The sequence below is a fragment of the Psammomys obesus genome, unplaced genomic scaffold, assembly GCF_907164565.1.
Source record: "Psammomys obesus unplaced genomic scaffold, mPsaObe1.curated_primary_1811, whole genome shotgun sequence".
Lineage (NCBI taxonomy): Eukaryota > Metazoa > Chordata > Mammalia > Rodentia > Muridae > Psammomys > Psammomys obesus.
In genome coordinates, this window is record NW_026585685.1 from 5,782,120 (window position 1) to 5,806,413 (window position 24,294).

Sequence of the window (24,294 nt, forward strand, 5' to 3'; positions counted from 1 at the left end):
CTTCCTTTTAAGACTGTGTTTGGTTTGCTCTTCCTCTGTAAGAATTCTTCTGTTAAAGCCTATACCTCCGGAATTTACCTTTACTGCGTGCCTCAGGCTCTCACTTGGCAGCAAGTTCATCTCTATGTCTTTGCATGTATCTTGGGTAGTTTCTATGCATTATGAGGACAGTTAGCGTTTATTAAGTGCAAGCCCTTGCTATGTGCCATCACATGTTCAGAGCACACCCTACACTTGATTTCACCCAGTTCTCACACCACAACCCAGTGAGCTAGGTCCCATCATTATCCCCATCTTACAGACGAAAAAGCAAACTCGGACAGAAACATTGAACACTGCTTCTAAAACGTTATAGTTAGAGAGCAGCACAAAGAGATGGTCTGGCTCCTGGGCTCCCTCTACCCATAGCTAGGACAGTGTGCTGGTTGTTGCTGTTTTCCATTTGATACAAGCTACAGTCATCTGGGAAGAGGAAATGTCAACTGAAAAAAAAATGTCTCCATCAGATTGGCCAGTAAACTCATAGAGCATCTTCTTGATCTTGATGTGAGAGGGCTCAGGCCACTGTGGTGGTGTCACCCATGAAAGCAGTCTATGAGCAGACCAAGAAGAACAGGCCCACAGGAGGCATTTCTCCATGGCGTCTGCTTCAGAGCCTGCCTCCAGGTTCCTGCCTTGAGTTCCTGCCCTGACTTCCCTCAGTGTTGTACTGTGACCTGGATTATAAGATGAAATAACCCTTTTTCTTCCCAAGCTGATTTCAGTCAATGTTTTTAACAGCAACAGAAGCCAAACTAGGACAGACTGCCTGCTTGGTTTTATGAGGCACCCTTCTGCCCTCCTATCTTTCTTCTCAGAGGCCTGTTGAATCAGAGAGAGGCACACACAACATTCCTTTGTTTGGAATGCTAGAATCTTCCCAGCTAGGGCTTATGCAAGTGCTGGTTGAGGCTTGGGAGGGCTCCGTAGACTATGCCGTTAGGTCAGTCATCAGCACAAACCCTGTGGACAGAGGCTGAAGCTCTCTCTTCAAGCCCCCTTTTAATGTGCTTTTAAAAAAATTGGCTTCACCCCCCCCCCGCAGGGAGACTCAGAATCCTGACTATATGAGGCGAGTCCACCTGAATACTTCTCATCTGAAACTGAGTCTAGTGTTTCCGTAGGACTTTTACTTCCATCGTCTCCTTGATGTATTTGCGAGCAGAATGGCGTGATTATCATTCTCGTGTTTGTGTGGAGGAGCCTGAGGGGAAGGGGTGAGAAGCCCAGGTGGCACGGCTTATCCTTGGTAGAGCTGGAGCTGGAGACCCATGTTCATGCTGCAGAGGCATCCTTACGCCCTTTCCAGAGACTGTCAGGTACCCAATCCCTTGCTGTGGCTGCTTCCCCAGTGGGCATCTCCTTATATGTCCATGCTCTTGATATTGCCACTTCCTGCAGCTTCCTCCTTCAGCTGTGGCCTGTCCACTTCTCCCAAGGGTTAGAGAGAGCCTTCAGGGTAAGGGGACCAGACCAGGAAACCTTCTAAATGTGACTTCTCCAAGCCCCCGGGAAAGGCTGTTTATTGTCTTTATCAGCTCTAGTCATGGTGGATGTTATTTATTGTCAGATAAATGTATTTTCAAATAAAACAGAAAACAAACAAATAAATGCGGCGACAGAGCTCTTAAAAAAAAATCCTGCTGGCTCGCTTGCTTGAAGAAAAGCCTGTGCAATTAATTAACCCGGGCAGGCCTCCTTGGTGTTTGAAAACAAGCTTGGAATTAATATAGCTCTTCTCAGCTGCTGGAGCCAGCCTCTAAATCTTTATTGGGCAGTAGCAAGAGCAAGACATGGACAGTTAGAGAGAGAGCAAAAGGCCAAGATGGAAGAAGATAGAAAGACAGGGGAAGATGAATACAGTTTTCCACCTCTCTCCATTCTCACACATACCAGCTTTGCTAGAGTCTGGATTCTAGTCCATTCGTTCGTCAGTCAGTCAGTCAGACAGATAGACAGATAAACTTTCTTTATATGAGCGAGAGCCTTTGTCTAGCCCAGAGAATGTTTTGATTCCTGTACCACTGAAGTCAGGGCATCAGAGGCTCCAGGACAGGAAGGGCCATGGAAGAGGTCATCTAATTCAGTGGTTTTCACATTATTTTTAGCAGCAAAGCTTTTTCTTGAAATGAAATTGCACACAGAAACATCATGTCTAAAACAGATAAAAGTGGAGTTGTTCCAGTTAGAGCTTATTGCTCCTTGGGCCCCCCTCTCTCCCTCCACAGGGTTGTCAGGACAGGAAGGACCCAGCTGGGAAGCTAACACTGCCTAGCTGCCTGTGTGTCTGCACCATCCCTGGATTCAGGCTCAGCTCAGACTCGCCTAGAGTGGGGAGTGGAGGACACCTGGCCCTAGACATGGGTTTCAGTAGAGAACATGGACTCATTTGCTTTTGAACCTCTTAGGCTCTTGAACTCTGACAGTCTTATCCCCAGGTCCCTTTGTTGGCAGATCTTGGGACCTGGCTTGCTGGATTTCAGGCAAAGCTTTCTCACAGGATGAACTCCATCAGTTGTTCACCTGATCCAGACTTTGCTTCGAGAGCGATGGTTCTCAACCTGTGGGTCATGAACCCTTTCACAGGGATTGCCCAAGACCATCGAAAAACAGATACTTGCATTATTGTTTATAACAGTTATGAAGTATCAATGAAAATAATTTTATGATTGGGGGTCACCACAACATGAGGAACGGTATTAAATGGTTGAAGCAATAAGGAAGGTTGAATACCACTGCTCGAGTGTTTTGAAGTTCAGGAGAGGGAACCCAGAGAATGGGAAGGACCTCCTTTCTCTCTGAGAGTGTGGACACTAGCTGGAGGTAGAGACGTCTCTAGATATACCTTGTAAGGGCCACTGGAAGGATGGGTATGTTGAATTGCACACATTTGATTTCTCATGTGGAGGAAGAAAAGGCTGTGGCGCAAGTCCAGAAACCGTCCACTGAGTGGCGCTGTGGAGATTGTGTCACCTCCAGGGAGATGGTCACCTGCTTCTGGAGTCCCTGACCTTGGCACCAAGAACAGAGGCCCGTGAGGCTGGTGGAAGAGCTTTTGTGGAGTTAGCAGAGATAAGGCAAGGTGGAGAGAGCAATCTCAGACCCTGGCTGGAGTCAGCGTGGATAGGGGAGGGCAGAAGAAGGGGTCCCAGGCCTTGGGTTTGGAGTCTTCTTGTTCCCATTAACCCTGAATGTCCTTGGCTCAGGTCTAGACAACAAGGGGGCACAGGAAGGAGGAGAAAACACAAATCAAGAAGTAACACTTTTTTTTTTTTCTGAAGGAGAAATTATAAATTGCAATTTAATCACATAATCACTTTGACACTCTCAAGCAAGCTAATTTCTTCCCTTGCCTCATTTCATCCACTCGGTGAGATGAATCTTAATGAATAATGTCCTATGAATATTTAATTTTTGATCAATTTGAATTTTCTCTGGAATACCTGCTGGAGATATAAATCAGTTTCTCTTCTATTCAGCAGAGAGAATTTGGACAGCAGCCTGTGTGGATCTCTGCCCAGGGCCATAGAAATGACCAGTGGCAGCTTTGAGGTTCTGATGGGCTATACCACCTCATACTATGACCTGGACCTCTCTAGATATGGTCTGTAAGCTCCGTTTTCTAACCCTACTCTGCCAGCAGATGCCTGAGGCCAGTGGCTGTGTAGGCAGAGGAGACGCGTACCCCCTCTGGTGCTACACTTTTCCGCTAAAGACGTAAAGAAGACACCTTCTGACCCTAAGGTTCTCCTTCCTCACCCCTGGGACTAATGTTATCACAAAGGCAAGTATATAAAGGGGCAAAAGAAAGAAAAATGCCATTCTCAGCTTCTTTCGTGAGATAATACTTAGTAGTTAGGCAGTGCATGACAATTTGCAAAGTGACTTCTCATATGTAATTTCTTAGTACGACTTAGAATGTACCTGCATTTGACTTCTCCTTCCTTAGAAAATGGAGCCGGAAAGAATCCTTTCTTATTCTGTGTTCAAAGGGTAAGTACTGGAGATCACAGTTTGGGAGAATTGCTAAGTTCAAAACCAGAAAAATGGGTCCAACTGAGCTGTTCAAAAAAAAGGGGGGAAATTAAGCATTCGGGATTGAGTTTTGAAAGAAGAGAAGGTGGTGTAATTAACAGGCAAGATGCTGGTGGCCTCCACAAAGAATTGATGGCAACAAGGTCATTTCCAAGAAAACATCTTCCGTATTCCAAGGGGACAGACTGAGTGTAATTTGTGTGAATATCCATATTGTTCTGCTTTACTCCCACGACAGCAAAGGGGTCTTAGTGCTTAAGGAGGTCAGTAAGTACCTCAAAAAGGAATCCGTTTTTTATTTCAAACCTCCAGCCCAACTCCTTGTTTTGTGGCTCACCTGGGCAAAAGTCTTGAAAGTAAGGTTTTATGTGGAGAGATATTTCTAAATTCATTAATCTCCTCATAGTGGGAGAAGACAGTTTCAATGAAGAATAGAGGTGCTGGAGATGTTTTCCATAGCCCCTTCCTGGCATGCATAAAGCCCCCTATTCCACCCCCAGTACCACATGAACTGGAATAGAGGCAGAAGAAGGTTAAAAGAGTCAAACTCCCCCGCTTCTTATGGAGTGTCAAATGACTGCACCACAGAGCTCTGCAGAAACATCCGTGAAACTACAAAGGAACTCAAGAACTCGGGGATTATCACCTCCAGGATTATAGGAGAATGATATATGTTCTCTTTAAGGAGGCACGGGAGCTAAAGGAAGGGAGGTGGGGAGTTAGATGAGGCTCTGGCAGATCTTACCCATGGCCTAGGAAGTTTGTGCAGTTGGACTCAGAAGTCTTTCGTGCTTTGCTGGTGTACCAGCATTCCCACAGAGGGGTGGGCTAGAACACAGACATCACAGGTCAGTAGACTTTTTACCTGGAGCAGAAGGGCTGGAACTGTAGGCTTTAGCTGTGGCTGCTGCTGTGTTATCCTGAAAAATAAGCATCACCTGTGGGGAAGTCTGGAAACCAGACTAGATGAATAATCTAGACAGAGATCAGAGCTGAATTCTTCCCTGCAATTGTCTCCAGGTGAAGGAAGCTCCCCACAGACCAGTTGGCATTAAGGAAGAGCCAGAGTAATGGTGAAGTGTCCAGGAAGGAAGTTTGGAAATCTAAATAGTTATCATAGACGGACGGAGCTGTCAAGAAGCTGTATTCACTCATGTTAATAATTTCAAGGTTTTAAGTTCATGTCTTGAGCCAGGTGTGGTGCTCCTGCCTGGGATTTCAGCACTCACAAGGCTGAGACAGGAGGATTGCTTCATGTTTGAAGCTAGTCTAGAATATTGAGTGAGTTGTAGGCTAGCCTGGGATGCAAGAGACTTTCTCTCAGAGATCCATTTTTCTCTTAGGTCAAGTTTCTGAGCACTGACCTTGAGATGAAGATATACTAAAAGGTTTCTGTGGTACAATATGAGGGTATCAAGGATAAAGAAAGAAATACAAGGAAAGTGAGGCAGGTAAGAAGAGCAGGGAGCAACAGCCTCATGGGAATACTCACTGAGCTGTCCAGCCACATGGCGCTTCTTCCAGACGGGCCACACTAAAACACCACACTCCAATCTCTCCCTCATCTCCCCTTCTCCTTTTCTTTTTTATACACTCAGGATGAGTTAATTTGGCTGAATCTTGTACTCACATGGTCCCTTTAGGAAGATCAAAGATGTTGGGTGACTTTAGGCCTCTGTCATGGTCCCTGTGTCAGTTCACAAGTACTCTCCCGCTTCATTTTTTCAGGAAGTGGAGCCCAGTGCCTCTATACCTGTGTAGACTGGTCTCTGTGACTTCCAACAATAAGGCGATAGAGATGCTGTGTGAGATCAGAAGTTAGGTCCCAGAAGGCCCTGCGCCCATCCCCTTCTCTACTCTTACATTGCCTGCTCCTGGATAAGCCATCTTCTATGTGGTGAGGAGGCTGAAGCAGCCAGTGACCAGGTCTACACGGTGAGGAGCAAAGTTCCTGGGAACCGCTTTGGGGCCAGCCATCGTGGAGGGCGTTGTCTGGCCCATCAGCAATCAGCTGACTGTGATTCCCATTAACCTCTGGACAATTGTCTCCAGAGAAAGCCCTGGGCCAGAGAACCCAGCTATGCTGTCCCCAGATTCGTGACTTTCATGTTACGTAGAAAACTGGAAGACAAAGAGAGGATCCTAAAAATAAGCAGAGTGCAAAGATTTGCCCACACAGCAGTGAGAATTCTAACTACAGCTCCTTTTCCAACAGAAACAGTGGACGCCAAGAAGACTATGGGATGGCAACTTTGTACCATGATGTGAAAAGGACTGTCATGCTAAACTCCGACCCCCTCAAAAGCATGTGCCCAGTGTGACGGTAAAGTAAAGACAATGAGAATGTTTTAAAATGGTAAACAACTGGGGGCTGAGAATAGTCACTGAAAGAATTTATTAAGATGCACACCAGGAAGGAAGAAAATATTCCCAGAAGATTCAAAGTACAAAAATAAACAACAAAGACAACAAATGGCAGATGTTTAAATACTGGTTGTCTAAAATGATAATAAATGAATTTGCTGTTAAATTAAAAATCATTACTTGGAGAAGGGCATGGGAGGAGATGAGGGTGGGAGGGTGGGATTGGGGGGAATGAGGAAAGGAGCTACAGTTGGGATACAAAGTGAATAAACTATAATTAATATATAAAAAATAATGTCACTTCAAAAGTCATTAATTTTAAATATTTTTATCTTTGTGTTATATATGTATGTATATAAACACAAGCATTTTTCAATTGAGTTCCCTCCTTCTGAATGACTCTAGCTTGGGTCAAGTTGACATAAAACTAGCTAGGGCACTGCAGATTGACAAGCAAAACCAACGTTCTACCATTGAGACATAACTAATCTGAGAGAGGCCCTCCCTAACTGCCCTCAGTCTGGCCTTGAACTTACAATCTTTCTGGTTTAGTTTTCCGAGTAGCTGGGATTATAGGCAGGTCTGACTTGTAAGGAGAAGTTGGTTATTTGGCTGATTTTTTTTTAAAGTTATGGTCATTCTTTGAAGTATAAGCATTATAATATATATATATATATATATATATATATGTATATATATGATAAAAATGGAAATTTTTGTGATTTATGATGATTATTGTACTGTGTATGTCTTCATGTGCAAAGTAAATTTCTGGAACGTCTTTGAAAGAAACCATGAGTATAAGCGTGTTCACAGCTGCCAAAAGGGTACACCAACTTAGAATTCTCCAAACAGTATGAAAAAGGGCCCATACTTCACACTTTTTCATGGACATTTTAGAAAATGTATTTTTGATGATAATTTTGTAATTATATTTAAGCACAGAAAACCTAGCAGTGTACATTTAGCCCAGTTTATTTATTATTACTATTATCATTATTATTTACAATTTATTCACTTTGTATCCTGGTTGTAACCCCCTCTCTCATCTCCTTCTGGTCCACCCTTCCTCCATCTTACGCCTCTATCCCCCACCACTAGCCCACTGATACCAGAATCCTCCTTCCCTACTATCTGATCCTAGCCTATCAGGTCTCATCAGGACTACCTGGATCCTCTTTCTCTATGGCCTAGTAAGGCCACCCTGCCACGGGGAGGTGATCAAAGAACAGGCAACTGAGTTCATGTCAGAGTCTGCCCCTGTTCCTCTTATTAGGGAACCCACATGGAAACTGAGCTGCCTATGGGCTACATCTGAGCAGGGGGTCTAGGTCCTCTCCATACATGGTCCTTGGTTGATGTATCAGTCTTTGCAGGCCTCCCTGGGCCCAGGTGTTTTTTTTTTTTTTTTCTCTATTGGTCTCCTTGTAGAGCTCCTGTCCACTCCGGGTCTTGCTATCTCCCCCTTCTTCCATAAGACTCCCTGTGCTCTCCCCAAAGTTTGGCTTTGTGTCTCTGCATCTGCTTCAATCCCCTGCTGCGTGGAGTCTTTCAGAGACCCTCTATAGGAGGCTCCCATCCTGTCTCTTTTACCACTTCTGGTGTCTATCCTGTTTGCCCTTCTGAATGAGCATTAAGCATCTTCCCCAGGGTTCTCCTTGTTGTCATTTAACCCAGTTTAGTGGTGAGTTCTTTAGCCTTTCTTTGCCTTTTCCAGCTTGGCAATGCAAGCCACAGATTTAGGACCCAGGACGTTGCCTCCCCAGTGGCGGCAGATCTCATCGTAGCTGTCGTTGTAATCGGTCCTTATAGCCTCCACCAGCTTGGCTAGAGCACCCTTGTCTTCCGAGTTAACCTTGTGAAGGCGACAGTGGTGCAGGTCTTCCTGTGGACCAGCCGTCCAGCCTGGCCTCTCCCTTGATGACACAGTAGGGACCCCATCTTTCTGCACAGGGCAGGTAGGAAAACCACCAGCTCAATGGGATCTACATGACAGCAGTCACCACCAGCTGAGCCTTCTTCTCCACCAAGATGGTGACTGTTGGCCCCTGCTGGAAGGACAGGTGCTCTCTCAGTGGGGATGTCCCCTTCCCAGGAGCTTTCTTCTCAGCGCGGGCCAGTGGCCTCTGCTTCTTCTCCTGCTTTGTCTCTGGCCTGCACTTGTGGGCAAGCTTAAGCTGCTGGGCAACTGTTTGCCGGTCCAGGGCCTGGGTGAACTGGTTAATGGCAGGAGGTGTTTTGAGCTGCTTGTAAAATGGTCCTTTGCCACTGCAGCCTAAAGTAGCCGGGCCATTTGACAAAGTGTGTGAGATCTCTCTTTGGCTGGATATCCTGCTCAATGCCGAAGTTCTTGGGCCTTTTCTCAAACAAAGGATTGACCACCTTTTTGGCCTCCTTTTTCTTCAAGACTGCAGGAATGAGGCCACCTTCTTCCCCTTGGCCTTCTTTCCTTTGGGCATCTTGCTGGGCTAGGAGAGAGAGCTAGAAAATGTATTTTTGTTGAGTACAGAAACATGGTGAAGAGATTGGAAAGGAATGAACATTCATAAATTACATAGTATACTAAATCCCACTTTATAAAAAAAAATCTGGGACTCATTGAGTTTGAGTGACTTCCCAGGCTCACATTAAGACCCAGTCCAGAGCTGGGAAGAAGGGTAACATGCTTGCTACATCTCCGTGAAGTCATGAGTTTGGAACCTCCACTCTCCCCAAAGACCCAGTCCAATGCCAGTGCGGTAGCGCACAGGTACAATCCTAGCACTTGAGAGATGGAAGCAGGAAGCTTGTGAATTTAAGGTCATCCTGAGCTGCATAGTGAGACCCTGTATTAAAACCAAACCAAACCAAACCAAACATAACTGACTCACCAATTGTAGCTTAAAGAATTATTGTTGTTGGTGCTGGTGGTGGTAGTGGTGTGTGTGTGTGTGTGTGTGTGTGTGTGTGTGTGTACATGCACATGACTGTATGTACATGACTTTGTGGAGGCTAGAGGACAATTTGGTGGAGGTGTGTCTCTCCTACCTTTATTTAGGTTCTTGGTTGCTAGGTATGTGTGGCGAGCGCCATTACCTGCTGAGCCATGTTATTGACTCCAATTTCAATGTGGTTTTCTTGGTTTTCTAGGTTTCCAACCTAGTTGGAATTCTATGGTTATTTACTATATCTACCACTGTCTGAACTCCATAGAACCTTCACGGAAAAGGTTCTACACAGACAAAACCATCCCTAAGTCAGCCAGGCCAGGAAAGAAGGAAGGGCAGGGTAGGGGTGCTGGAATGGGAGCCGGAGAGGGTCAGCCAATCCTCTGATCTGAGGACCATGTCTTCCTTGGTCTGTGCTGCTTAAACATCTGATTGTAAACTGTAGAGACAAAATGAGGACCTATTTAATCAGCCTGGTACGTAGAAAGTACTCACTGAATATCTGCCGGCTTTTGAATAAACTCTGGTTGATAGTTCTGTTGCCAAATATGGAGAGAGAAACATCCCTTTGGCCGTGCCAGGTCTCTTTTACTGCATGAAGTGAGTCAGAGCCAGGGCAGGAGAAGGGACACACTGACCTTCCAAGGTCCCTTCCTGCTGGAAAGACAAGGGTTTCTCAGCAGGCAGTGCTGTTGAGAGCAAGCCCGGCTCAGGCTCCCTTTGAGGTGCACTGGCTTTCTTTTCTCCAAGTGATTAGCCCTGAGATTGGCAGGCAGCAGTGGCAGTGGAAGTTTAATGTTGTGGAAACCCCCAGCCTCTTTTCTTCGCTTCCAAGGTTTTCCCTGGTGAACCGGGAAAAGGTCTTGCAGCTTAACAGGCAGTCAGGGTTGGGGCCTGGGAGGGTTGCCATCAGAGACAGGAATTTATCACTGTGACATCAAGCCCAGGCAGGGCGGCATTTGTAAAGACGTGGCAGGTTAGGAGAGGGTACTGGGGTGACCCTGCAACTCTGAGCTGGTGCCCAGCACTTGGTTGGTCATGTGCCCTTGAGCCTATCGGAGACTTGCTGGGGAGAGGTAACAGCTCTGTTAATGCCCGGTATTAGTTCTCTGTTGGCTGACTGATGTCGGGAACTTCTCTCCTCCTCAGCTTTCCCCGGGTAGGAGAGGCAATCATAACTACCCTCCCTGCAGAGTCGAATGACATGCTGTATACGTACAACTGGCTGGCACCGTCAACGCGGAAGATGAAATGGTAAAGACTGTGTGTCTAGAGCCAGGTCTCCCAGGCTCAAGCCTGCTTTTGACAACTTTAAAACACATTCATTTTGTATTTATGAGTGCGTGTGTTTCTGTGTGAGTGAGCGCCGCATTTGTGCAGGTGTCCCAAGGGGACAGAGGAAACCATTGGATCCTGTGGAGTTTGAGTTGCTGGCCTCTATGAGCCATCTGATGTAGATGCAGAGATCCAAACTTGGGTCTTCTGGAAGAGCAGGAAGTGGTTTTAGCTGTTGAGCCATTTTTCCAACCTCCCTTCACCCTCATCTCCCTACACTTTTTTTTTTTTTTTTTTTTTTTTTGAGACAGGGTTTTTTTTGTGTAACCTTGGCTGTCCTGGACTTGCTTTGTAGACCAGGCTGGCCTTGAGCCCACAGAGATCCACCTGCCTCTGCCTCCCTGAGTGCTGGGATTACAAGTGTGTGTCACCACATGTGGTTCCCATCTTTCTTTGTGATACAGGGTTTTATATAGCCCAGGCTGGCCTTCTTTGTAGCCAAGGATGGCCTTGAGCTTCTGGTCCTCCTGAATCCAACTTCTTAGTGCAGGAGTTGTAGATGTGAGCCACTGTGCTTGTTATGTGATTCTGGGAATAAACTCCAGGGCTTCCTGCATGTTAGGTAAACACTCAACTGAGTTGCATCCCCGGCCTCCACAATTCCACAGCTTTGGAGCTGTGGGTATGTGGACAATTAAATTAGTATTTCTGAAATGTTTTCCTTACACTTAAGGCGTGTGTGTGTGTGTGTGACAGTGACAATACTTTATAGAAGCATCATGCTGCCTAAACTAGTGCATTCACGGAATACTTAAACCATCCCTGAACATGGCATGCACTGCTCAAAATGCTCAAGTAATTAGAGGTCCAACATTTCTCCACTTCTGCTTTTCTTTCCTTTCTTCCTTTTTGCTCCTGTGTTCTTTGCAGACCTGAGACTTAGCTTCTTGACGTGTAATCAGTAATTCTTGGGGGTCACCCTTCTTTATGGGGGTCCCAACTCCTAACCTACCGTGTGCTTCTCTTGGGGATTGCAGGAGCCGTGCCTAGGTTGGTCTGCTTTAGGTGGATGTTTCTGGAACTGAGCTGACATCTTTCTGACTCTGACCACTGCTGGTGACCTGTGCTGCCTCAACCATGCTCCTCAAGGGCCTAGTGCTGACCCTGTAGCTTGGACTTCCCTGGTCTCCTTCTGTTGTTCCCTAGCCACAGTTCTGCCACACTCTCAGGGAGACACTAAGGCTGCATTAGAAGGACAATGATCTGTCTTAAAAGCTGGGACTTCAGACTTCATCTTGGGTGGGCAAAGGCTCAAAGTATTGTGTCCAACATTCATTTCATTCAGATAGTTTTATTGGCAAGTATAGATTTATCTCCTGTATACCCACCTTGTTTTTGGAAACACTTGCGTTTTGTTTTTGAAAAAAATTGTGTGTGTGTTTGTGTGCGTGTGTGTGTGCTCTCGAAAGTGTGCACGCATGGGGAGGTTAGGGGTGCAAATGCTGTGACGTTTCTGTGGAGGTCAAGGGACAACTCAGTGGAGTTGCTTCTTTCCTTCCACCTTTATGTGAGTTCCAGGAATTGAACTCATGTCAGGCAAGCGCCTCAGCCATTGAGCCATTTCACCAGTCCTGGTATGTTTGCTTTTGCAAGCATGCCCTCCTCCTCATCTTGCTGTTCAGTAGCCCTGATGCACAGCAGCAGTTTACCAGTGTTTGCTGGGTGCTGGGGGAGGGGCTGCACACACACTATCTCTAATTTTTAGAGCAACTCTACCCGTCTCTTACAGCATTTAAAATTTGATAAAACGCACACAATGTAAAATGTACTGTCTTAATCATTTTCTTTAGGCAATGGGTTTGATTCCATATGCTCTACATGTCCCTAGCCACATTGTAACCATTTTCCAGTGTGCAGTTTAGCGACGGTAAGTACAGTTATCCTGCTGGGAACCATTTACCTAACTCTAGAACTCTTTTCGCATTGCAAAACACTAATCTGGCTTATCTCAGTTAACACATCTCCAAGGTTTATCCTCGGGTGCATGCATCCGCATTCCTTTCCCTTTTAAGGCTGAATTTTACTCCACATTGTGCTTATGCATTTGCTCACTGGTAGACCCCCTTGTTGCATCTCCAGTGAGGTTACTGTGACTAGCACTGCTATGAATATAAATATTACAAGTTACTGAGACCTTGCGTTCAATGGTAGGATCAAGTTGATTACCACATGGCAGATGGGACCATGAGGCCCAGAGTACACAGGTGAGTTGCTGATGGCTGCAGTTAGTAAGCCCAAAGTCAGTGTCAGGCCACCTGCACCAAACCGCGTCAAGGCTGGGACTTGCCACCCCGTGTCTTTGTCTGTTAGAGCCTGCAAGACTTGTCTTTCTTGGCTACATTTGCCCTTAATGCATTTGAAGAAAGATGTCATGCCTCTTTTAAGGTATTTTTTTTTTCTTTAGGCTAAATACTCTCAACTGTTTGTTAAATTATACGATGCTGTTCTGGCCCAGGCATCTCAATACCCCAGCCTCCCGTTCTAGGGCACACTTATTGTTTAATGTCTCTCTGATGCACTGTGTTCTCCATCCCAGACTAGTGCTTGGGGTGTTATGAATCTGCCTTGGCAGTATACTCTCTTGGTTTAAGAGCACAAGCTTGCTGATATGAAAGTGGGGGGCTGTAATGCCGGTACCCAGGAGTCTGAGTCACGGTGAGAATGGGAGGCCAGTCCGAGCCACACAGTGAGGTGTTGTTTCTAATAAACCACAAAAAAAACCAAACCAAAACAACCCATCCGCCCAACTAAACACGCAACGAAAAACCCCAGCAAGCAAAGGACAGGCCCATAAGTTAGGCCAAATTAGGTTCAAATGCTGGCTCTGCCTAAGCTTTTAGCCATGTGATTGTAGCAGATTGAGCATTCTAAAGATGGCCACCACAATATGTCACCCTCAGTATGTTCTTCTTGCAGTGTGATAATGTTCCTTTTACCATTTGGGGGAGTCTATGTTCTTCCCCCTGAAACCTGGGCAGGCCTTTGAGAAATGCTGCGTGTGACTACAAAGGGTTAGTCAGGAGAATGCCTGTACTTCCTTGTGTTTCCTTTGGATGCTGACTTGGCTCACTGTTGCTGCTATAACACAATGCCTGTTATATATAAAGAGGTTTCCTGGACTTATGATTTTTGTGTGGCTGGAAAGTCTGATACCATGGCGGTCTTGTCTGACTGTGTCACATGGTGGAGAAGTAGGAAGGGAGCCAGCCATGAAAGGGCAGGGCTGCTGAGGGTCTTCCTTTATAACCCACACTCATAAGAACTTACTTGGTCCTTCAAGAATGACATTAATTTCTTCTGAAGATGATAACCTCATGGCCCAATCATCCTCCACTAGACCCTACCTTTTAAAGAGCCATTACTTAAAAAAAACAAAAACATTACATTGGGGGATAAAAATCTCACCGTGAGATCAACAGGGATAGACTTCATGTAAACCACAGATCATGTATACTCTTAGAACTCAGCCATCATGCTGTCAGGAAACCCAAAAGGACTCAAATGGAAGATGCCACGGTGAAGCTACGTATGGGTGCTTTGTTGGAAACCTCGGCTGAAGTCCTAGTTTATACTCAGTGTCAGCCTCTATCTATGTAAGAAAAACAATGAAAACAGGGCACAGTGGAGGCATGCCTATGATCCCAGCACTGGGATACCTGAGGGAAGAGGATTGTGGGCTCAGGGCCAGCCTGGCCTACATATTGAGTTCTAGGCTAGCCTGGGATACTTAGTAAGAGCTTGTCTAATAGAAAAAAAAAAAAAAAAGAAAAAGACAGTCATCAAGGAAATTGTATGTATTGTAAGAAAGCCCCCCAGGTGTTTGACTCCAGCCATTTAAACTACAAAACATGAAAATCTCAGGTAAGGACCACTCAGCTGAGCCTGGTCGACCTGTGAATGAAATGGTTGTCTTTAGCTTCTAAGTTTGGTGTGATTCAATATGCACCAGAAGGTAACTGGATGGTTTTGTTAGAGCTCTTTGGGTTTCAGTTTCCTTATCTGTGAAATGAGGCCTGTGAAGTCTACCGCACATCAAAAGACAGCGCACAGGTCTGGGGCTGTGGCTAGAGTGCCTTTGTGGCTTTGTGCCTAGCAAGCACAAAGTCATAGGTTCAGTCTACAGCATCCCACAAATCAAACACGGAGCATATGCCTGTCATCTCAGCATTTAGGGGGTGGAAGCTGGATGGATAGAAGTTCAAGGTCATCCTCTGCTACACAGTGAGTTTGAGACCAGCCTGGAATACATGAGACCCCAGAAGAAGAAAAAAAAAAAAGACCATATACATAAGACACTCAACCTGTGCTTGTCACGACATCATTCTGTGATAAATAAGTAAGATTGACGGTGTCATAAACAAGACCATATGGGACCTGGGTTGAGACCTTAGAATGAGATCAAGACAGAAGAATGGGAAGCTGAGCTTGCAGTGGGGGCATCTTTGGGAATAAGAAGAGGACCAGTCCAGAAGTTCAAAATGTCTACTGGGTTATGGCAAGCTTCAGCCAGCATCCATCTTGAGGACAATCAGTCCAATGTGAAGAACTCTTTACGGGATATGTATGAATCACGTGTGTTAAGACTGATGTTGGGAAGGCAAGGTGTTGGGTAGACTGGAGTTGACGGCTGGGACCGTATAGGCAGGATACGGAAACCTTTGGCTGTAAAATCAAACACTGTTGGGGACTAAGCCGCTGAGTCAACTCACAGCACATTCTGAAGTGGAGAGGAGTTTATACAGTATCCCAGAAATCCCAGGTCACCACTGGAAGTGGTAACAGTGGGGAGCCAGGGAGACTGTAGACTCCCATGCACCGTGGTTTCCTGTGCTTGGTGTCCCTGCATCAGGGGGAAATGGTTTCAGCTTTTAAAGGAGAGGCCTGGCGAAGAAGTGTCTAAATAATTCAGGTGGCTCTTAACTCTTGAATCTTAAAAAAGCAAAACTAACAGCCCATCAGAGTGACTCATGCGTGTAATCCTAGCATTGAGGCAGGGGGATTGTACAAGTTAGAGGCTAGCTTGGGCTCTATAGTGAGTTCTATGTCAGTCTAGGGGACAATGGGAAGTCTTGTCTCAAAAAATCCAAAACAAGGACAGGAGATGGCTGAGCAGTTGAGCGCACTTGCTGCTCTTCCAGGGGACTGGAAGAGTTCAGTTCCCACTACCCAGGTCAGGTTGTTCACAACCTGTACCTCCAGCTCCAAGGGATTCAACACACACTTCCAGTGTCCGTGGGCACCCACACCCATATGGCACACACACACACACACACACACACACACACACACACACACACACACAAATAAAATAAATTTTAAAAAACTTAAAAATCTTAAAAAACCCTAAACAGCAACAAAATCCCAAGCAAAACTAACTACCTTCCCCCCAAAACTCACAACAAATTGCATAATGTCTCCATATGCTCACAGTAGAAAAATAATGTGGCAAAATCAGAAAAAGGAGCAAAATAAAGCCTCTCATATTTGTATAGGCCAGATGTATAATCTCTGTGATGTATAATCTCTGTGAACTTTTTAGTATACATACATAGACAAGGCAGCCTTTCAGGCATCTAAAATAAAATGCTTGGTAACCTGCTTTTTATCGCTCGGTGATATGCCCTGGACATCTCACCGTGTTATGAAATATGCACCTTTAGCTCTGAGCTCTTCAGACTGGGGCTGTTTAACAGTATGCCGGAGTCATACGAAGCAGCAGGAATGGTTCATCTCACTTGGAGCATCGATTTTATACAGTGCTAAATTGCTTAAAACACTATCGTTATGTTAAAACAAAGCTGGATGTAATACAGAGTAAAGTACAAAACATTCATAAATTTTTAGAAGAGCTGAGGCATTTGGTTCCATCATTTAAAAGATGTTTGCTAGAATGTATTAATTGTGACTAGTTAACAGCCTTCATTATGACACTTTCATGTATGAATACAATGTGTTTATATCATATGCACTCCATTTCCTTCTCTTGTCCTCTCCCCACTTTGGCTAATCCCCTTTCTCTGCTTAACTAGCTCCCTTCCTATTTTCATGTCTTTATTTTTCCCTCTGTGACCCAATGAATTTCCTGAGGGTTTGATTACAGGATTATGAGCCTCTTAACAGTGGCTATACCACGGAAGAAAATATCTCTTTTTTTATTGACCACTGACTGCATATAAATCTTTGGAGGATATGAGCTCTCTCTCCCGTTGGTCAATTTTTTAAATGTTTTTTTTTTTTTTTTTCCTTTGGAGGGGGGAGAGGTTGTTAGGGCAGAGGGCAGGTATATTTTTATTTTATGTGCATTGGTGTTTTGTCTGCATGTGTGCCTGTCTGAGGGCGAAAGATCTCCTGGAACTAAAGTTGCAGACAGTTCTGAGCTGCCATGTGGGTGCTGGGAATTGAACCCAGGTTCTCTGGAGGAGCAGCCAGTGCTTTTAACCAGTGAGCCATCTCTCCAGCCCCGGGTAACATCATTTTTAATGGCAGGTAGGTAGCTATTAGCATCTGGGGTTCAGTTAAGTTGGTTGACGGGAGCTGGGGGGAGAGAGAAGTGACAATTTAGGAACAATACAGTATTCACAGATGTTTATTGAGGCACAGAGTCCCTTGCCCAACATTGAGGTGCATAGCTCTGGGGGGATCTTGAAGTCAAGGCTTGGCCTTTGAACCTAGTGTTGGGGAAGGAGCTGAACTTCTGGGGTGGCATGGGAACTGTAGGTAGCTGTGCCTTGACACATACCCACCACTTACTCAATAAACCTAGAAGAACTGTGCACGGAGGGAAATCAGTCTGTCCCAGCCCTGCCATTAGCAAACTCCACGACCACAGGCAGTTTCTTTCATGCACTCTGCCCAGTTTTGTCATCTATAAACTGGTGATAAAAGCAGAACCTCATTGGGTTTCTGAGGGCATTGAATAAGTAAAGTACAGCACTTAAAGTAGCACTTGGGACACAGTAAGTGCTCACTGTATGTGAATTATCATTACACAATCTACCTTGCATGAGCGTCTCGTTTCAAACTGAGCTTGTGGCTAATTGAAACTCCTGAGTCTTTTTCACTGGAATCGTTATCAAGCTCATATTTAGTCTCCACACTGTTATTGGTTTTTAATTGCATGGCTTATTAATGTCCTTTGTCTTAATTCTGATCTATTAGTTGAGTGCACGGTAGTTATCCAGTAATTAAGTCCTCTTTTCTGGAGCCAGTTGGGTTGCAGGTTCTACTGTCAAGCATAATTTTACTGTCTGTTTTACAGATGACAAGTTTCTCTGTGCCAGACATTGAGCCAAGTGTCTTGCATGGAGCATCTCAGTGAGTCCTTCTAACCATCTGAAGCGGTAGGATTGAGTTTACATGTGTATGGGTGGGGACAGCAGTTCCGAGTGGTCCAGGAAATCATCCAGACATCTGCTTCTTTTCCAGCCTCCTGCCTTGGGCCTTTACATCTTCTGTTCCTCCTCTCTAATGGCTGCTGGGTTTAACCAATGGATACACAGGACACCCAGTTAAAACAGAATTTCAGATAAACAATAAACAAAAGCTCAGCTAGCTACTGCAGTGGCTCAAATGTCTCTCCCACATCACACTATCCTCACACTGAAATGTTATGGTTCTGTTCAGGCTGCTGAAATCAGTGCTGCGTAGGACAAAGCCAAGGGCAGAGAAAAGTTAGAGGAGAACCTCTTGTGGAAGGTCTGTGTCTCTCACACCAACCCCAAATCAATGCCCTGCTGATTCTGCAATCGGATGCTGCTGCTGGAAACTGAAGCCCACAGCTTCTTCAGCCACAAAACCAACCTCCTTCTTTCACATCTCTGAGACAAGGACCCTTCCTTGTCTCTTTGGCTGCAGTCTGGCTGCTTGTGGGGTCATCCTGAATCATTTTCAGAAAACACTCCCTTTCACGCGGAGTGTGAAAAGCTTTATAGAGCATCCCGGGAGTCATCAGCATCTGCCTGTATTTACTCTTGTTGTTGATTAAAATAGCTGGAACACCAGGAACCCAGGCTGTAGGCATAGGACTGCCAACAGTCTGACTGTGGGAGAAGAATCAGTATCAGCAGCTGAACCAAGAGAGGCCTAGGCCTTTTTTTTCTCCCACCTCATAGACCCTTGACTTAGCAGAAGCTGTCATATCAAGGGAAGAAGGAGGAGAGGTAGCCTTTTATTTTCTTTTTCCCCTTCCCAATTGTCCCCCTTCTGCTTTCATTCTCACTCGCCCTCTCACTCCCCCTCTCCCTTTCTTTTTTCCTTCAGCCCTGTTTTGAAAGGAGAGAAGCAGATGAATGCATAGTGGCACGGAGGCCTTAGGACTGTGCCCAGGGGTCTGTGGATAGCAGTGACATTAACCAATGTTTTCTCCCATGTTTAGGCTACAGAGTGGCAGATGGACTGCATGAGAAGCTTGACCGTCAATGTCTCCAGACGATTTTCCAGGAGCAGGCGGTATTAGAGGAGCGACCCTGTGCTCTGCTGATCTTCAAGCACTGTGCAGATTTCTGAAAAGCCTTCCAGGCCTCATGGTTTCATGTGCTCAGGCACCTGTAACCCTTCCAGCCTCCTCCCCTACTACACACCCCACTGCACCCTTCTCCCCGGTCTTTTGAACATGTGACGTATGTTCCCACCCTGGGCCTTCACATTTTCTGTTCCCTCGCTTGTATGTACCTTCTTAGATTAAACGTGCCATTCTCATTTGAGTTTCAAATTTAACAGGGCACCCCGAACTTGTCCAACAACTACACGCTTTTGGGAAGCTGCCTTTCACTCTCGTGTGTACCCCTCCTCTTCCTCTAGGCCTCTGATGGCCTCACCGCAGCACTTACTTTTCTGTCCCATTGGCAGTAACAGCTCCATCGAATAACTATCCCACTCCATCTCACTCTTATCTCTTTCTGATCTCCTAACATAACTTGATTTGATGTCATTTCTGATCTCATTTACTCATTCATTTATTGACTTAATGTCTCCCCCGACACAAAGAAGTTCCATGAGAGGGAGGCCAGAAAACACGGGACTAGCTTAGCAACGTGGCTCCATGTGACTTGGGCAATAAATGCACCATTTTAAATGATGCACCAACAACCTGTTGACAAACTTGGAACCCCCACCTGCAGAGGGCTGCATGTATATAGTTCAAACAATGGAAATAAGTTATTGGCCTTAGCAACGTCTTGATTTTGCTTTGTTTCTATTTAAACATGTTCCTGAATATATCCAAAACTTGGAGATAGGGTACCAATCTGGTCTAGAGGAATTTTGGATGCATGCAAAACAAGGCAAACTGTGACTATTGAATGAACTAGGCGGAATATTCTATTTGCCATTTAATGCTTATTAATTGGGTGTACATATAATTGGAATAAGATACATCTTGGGGAAAGATGACACATTTAACAGAGAAAAGTTTACATAATACAAGTCAGTCAATCAAAACAGAGAATAACCCCCAAACTATATCCTTCATAGCCAGCTCCTCCTTCTCTTGAACCCATAAAAGGAAACCCCAAACAGTAACCAAGACCCGTGAGTACACTCTGAGCGTTTGTTCCCAGAGTTTGGCTTATACTTATTACTGTCTGGCTGTGACTACTCAATGTAATACACGGAGAGTCCTCAGTCAATGTTTTGTTGAGCTCTCTGGCAAGGAAGAACCTTCCCCCTTACAAACGGAGCGGAATTGCATTAAATAACTGATGAGAATCAGCTGCTTTCCCTATTTGCCCAGCTAATATGGATGTCTTTCCTAACTCCTTAAGGCCATCAAACTTACCGTGCATGGAGTTCCTCTCTGTGTGTGTGTGGGGGGGGGTGGAGGGGGGGGAGGAGAGATGCTGTAGCATGATGGAACTCACCTACAGAAGATCCTTGTGCTGAGTTTCTAGGGCCTCTTCTCTTAGCAGGTGGGAAAAAGATCTTCCTGGCTCAACCGTTTACACCATCTGGTTTTATTATTACTAATTACTAGTAGTATTGCTACTACTGACATCTATACTCAGATGGTTCTTGGTGTTGAAGGATCCTTGGACTTTTTATAGATTAGGGTTCAGTTGAATGCTCTTGATTCAGTTTTAGTTAAGAACAATTAGGGAGCTTATCAACTTCCTCCAACCATATCTTCATCTATCCCTAAAATGGAGCTTGCGCTTACTTTTATTGCTACCACTACATTCAGGCATGGAGAAAATCCCTTCCTTTGGATTGCAACTAACAGAGTATATTTTTTTTTTAAAGATGTTTTACTCTAAACTTAACAAAACAAACTTAAGAGCAGAGTTCCACACAAGCCTGTAAGACGCTGACTTCCTGGTGGGCCCAGCTTGCAGCCTCCTAATTCACAGATGGGTCAGTTTGTAAGTTTTTAATGGGTTTCGGTGAGGCTCTTCATCAGTAAGATGAAGGCAGTGATAACCTTAGTCTCACAGACTCCTAATACATAGCCCTCAAAGTATTGTGCGTATGAGTTATTGATCAGGGAAACCCATAGGCTGCTGCCATTGTGCGTGGTTGTGCCCATCATCACTAGATAGTGAAACCCTGATGCTGAAGACACACAGGTCGACTGCAGGGCATAGAGAAATTAAACTGGAACTGACCTGAAAACTACTTCCCTGTTGGTTAGTTTCATAGTGCCAGAAGTGCTATGCAGGCTTCTCGGGATTGGAGGGAAAGTTGTTAGAGGTGTATAGAAAGTTATTTACCCGGCAGTAAATCCTGTGTGCTATAAACTAACCCTCCAGGCAAGATGTGCCCATTGGTACATTATAGGTATGAGGATCAGGGGGATAACCAGCTACTTTCTGATTGGATTAGAGGCCTGCTCCATAGAAAAGTACTCATCTTGTTATTGTAAATCTGGTCAAAAGCCCGTGGCTCTGGAGCTCGGTGAGCAAGGAACCTACAACTGTTGCTTTGATAAATGGACATATTGTGAAATGCCTTCTAAATATTATGTTTTATACCCATCAATTAGTGTTTCCCTCAACTGCTTCGGTGGGCAGAAGTTAGTGCAGAGACTCATAACCGGTCAAAGTGCCGAGAATAAGTGATTACTGAGTCCATAGCCCTATAAGGGACATGCGTATCAGGCCTTCACAAGCCTTAAGGAATAATGTGAAAGAAGGAGCAGAGAGACTCCAAGAGCCAGAAGATGGGGAGAAATGTATGAATCCTGGGGTACTGTAATCCTGGGATGCTATCGAGGAACTACTGATGACTAAGGGAGGCGAAGGAGGTCTTCTCCAGAATCAAGGGAGATTCCTCATTCATTAGGTTGGGATGCTGCTCTGGGTTCCTCCTGGATCATACTCTCAGAATCAGCGCTCTATGATCTTTGGAGTATAGCATCGGGAGTAAACAGCAGGATCAGTCCTGCTGTTGCCCACTGACTAAACTTCCCTAACAATTTTTTCCGTCAACTGCATAATGAAGAATGGCAGTGAACATTTGTAAAGAGCCTCTAGATTTTCATATTGTACAAGTGAGTGTTAATACTGCCACAGCCATGGTCTTCCGGCCATTCAGACTTGCAGAGTAATGCCCCAGAACTCTTTCCAGTCCATGACATTCTTTAGCATCTTCCATCTTCTCAGGGCTCCATGAGAGTCAGGTGGTTGCAGGGGCTTCTGCACCTTTCTAGGATGGTTCCCTGTCTCCTGCCAAGGACTTGGACACTTGTTTTTCCATGTCTGTTTCTGGGCAAATGTTCCTTTCTGGCTTGCCATGTCTCCTCACCTCCTCTGCCCAGCTATTTTTGACTCACAGCCCAGGCCAAGCATGACCTGCTTTTTGTAACTTTCTCTGAGTCTCTGAGAAAAATCAGTTTCCTGCTTATGTGTTCTCGAAGCACTTTGCAGAGGCCTGCTGATATCTACTCAAGACAAGTGACAGTAGTTTGCGTTTCTGTCATTAGGCTATGCGCTCTTAAAAATAGAGGACCACGTTTTCTCCCCAGGGCCAGAAATGCAGTAGCCTGTGAGCATCTTTACGTCCACAGTTGAGCACTAGGGAAGGGTCCCACTTCTCTTAGAGTCAACTGGGAGGTAATGAGGATATACAGTAATGATTCTCTCCTGCTTTTGACTACTTGGAGGCAGGGAAGAAAGGAGATGGCATGGACAGGAACAGGTCATGCTTAAGATTCCGTAAGTTGTTCAGCGGCTTGTTCTTCATGAGAGAAGGATTGGAAGGAAATACGTGTTCAGGTCCATTTATTGACTGGTTTATGGGGTGCCCCAGCTCTTCTCAGCTCTTGTTTCCTGCTCTGGGGGAAGGTATTCATCTTGTGGCATTATGTCAAAGACCACACAGTTACTCACCATGTTCCAGCTCCGTCCTTTCTCAGCACCAGCCTCCCTTGGGATTGAATGGGCCTGTGACTAAGTTCTGTCAATAAACGTGGGTGGAACTGCTATTCCCAGTTCCAGGTGGTCTGAGGCACCTCTCCCATGGCCCTCCATACTGTCTCATTCTCTACTTAAGCACTAGAAGATAAGGACTCGGGCTCTAGGGATGACAATGACACATGAAAGGATCCTAAGTCCCCTGTCTCTGTGACAGATCTTCCTTTCTGCCAGGCTCATCTCCATCCATATTGAACTGTGATGAGAACAAGAAATACTTTCATTCTGTTAAGCTGCTGAAATTTTGGGGTCATTCTTTGTAACATTTAGCCTACTTTTGACAGAGTTTAAATAGATAAAAATTCTTTAGAAGCTTCAAAGAGCTACACTAGTGTTACTGGTTATTATTATAGCTTTTATTCTAGAAAACCTTCTGGGAACACAGCTGGGGACTTTTTTTCCAGGCTTTATATAGTCCTCAAATCTTTTCTCGGATGGGGAGAACCAGTGGAGACCCTTGGACCATATGCAGAGGTCTGACTAAGCATGACACTGTGCATAGGAAGGGGTGTAGGGGTTAAGGCAGATCCCCACCCCCTTCAGGGAAAGAAGTGCTGTTTCCTCAGGCACAGAGAACAGGCCTACCTCAGAACAGACACTGGGTGGCAGTATGCAGCTCAGTGGGGCTCATCTGATGGGCCTGTGGCTGTCTGAGTAGCCTCTCTCAAAGGCTGAGCATCCTAGGGCTAAAGAAAAGGGGAATGAAATTGAAGCAATTGTCAAAAGACCCTGGGTGTCTTGGCTGATCATGCGAACCACTCAGAACTCTGTTCCCTTCACACATGGTTGCTCTCACTATTTATCCCATTTGACGTGTGTGTGTGTGTGTGTGTGTGTGTGTGTGTGTGTGTATTTGTGTATGCACACGTGTCTGGAAAACAGAGGTCAGTGCCATGGGCTTTCCTCCATTGCTCTTTACTTTATTCTTTGAGACAGTATTTCTCACTGAACCTGCAGCTCAACTGTTTTATCTAGTTTGGCTGCCCAGCAGGCTCTGGGGATCCTCCTGTCTCTGTTTTCCTAATGTTGGGATTAAAGGCAGGCATTGCCATGTCTTGCTTTTCACCTGAGTGCTGGGAAGCTGAGTTCAGGTCCTTCTTCAGCAAGTAGTTCATTGAAAGAGCTACCTCCTCAGGCCGCTATTCTGCTCTTAACCAGGGTCCTCCAACCTTACCCAGAAAAGGATTGAC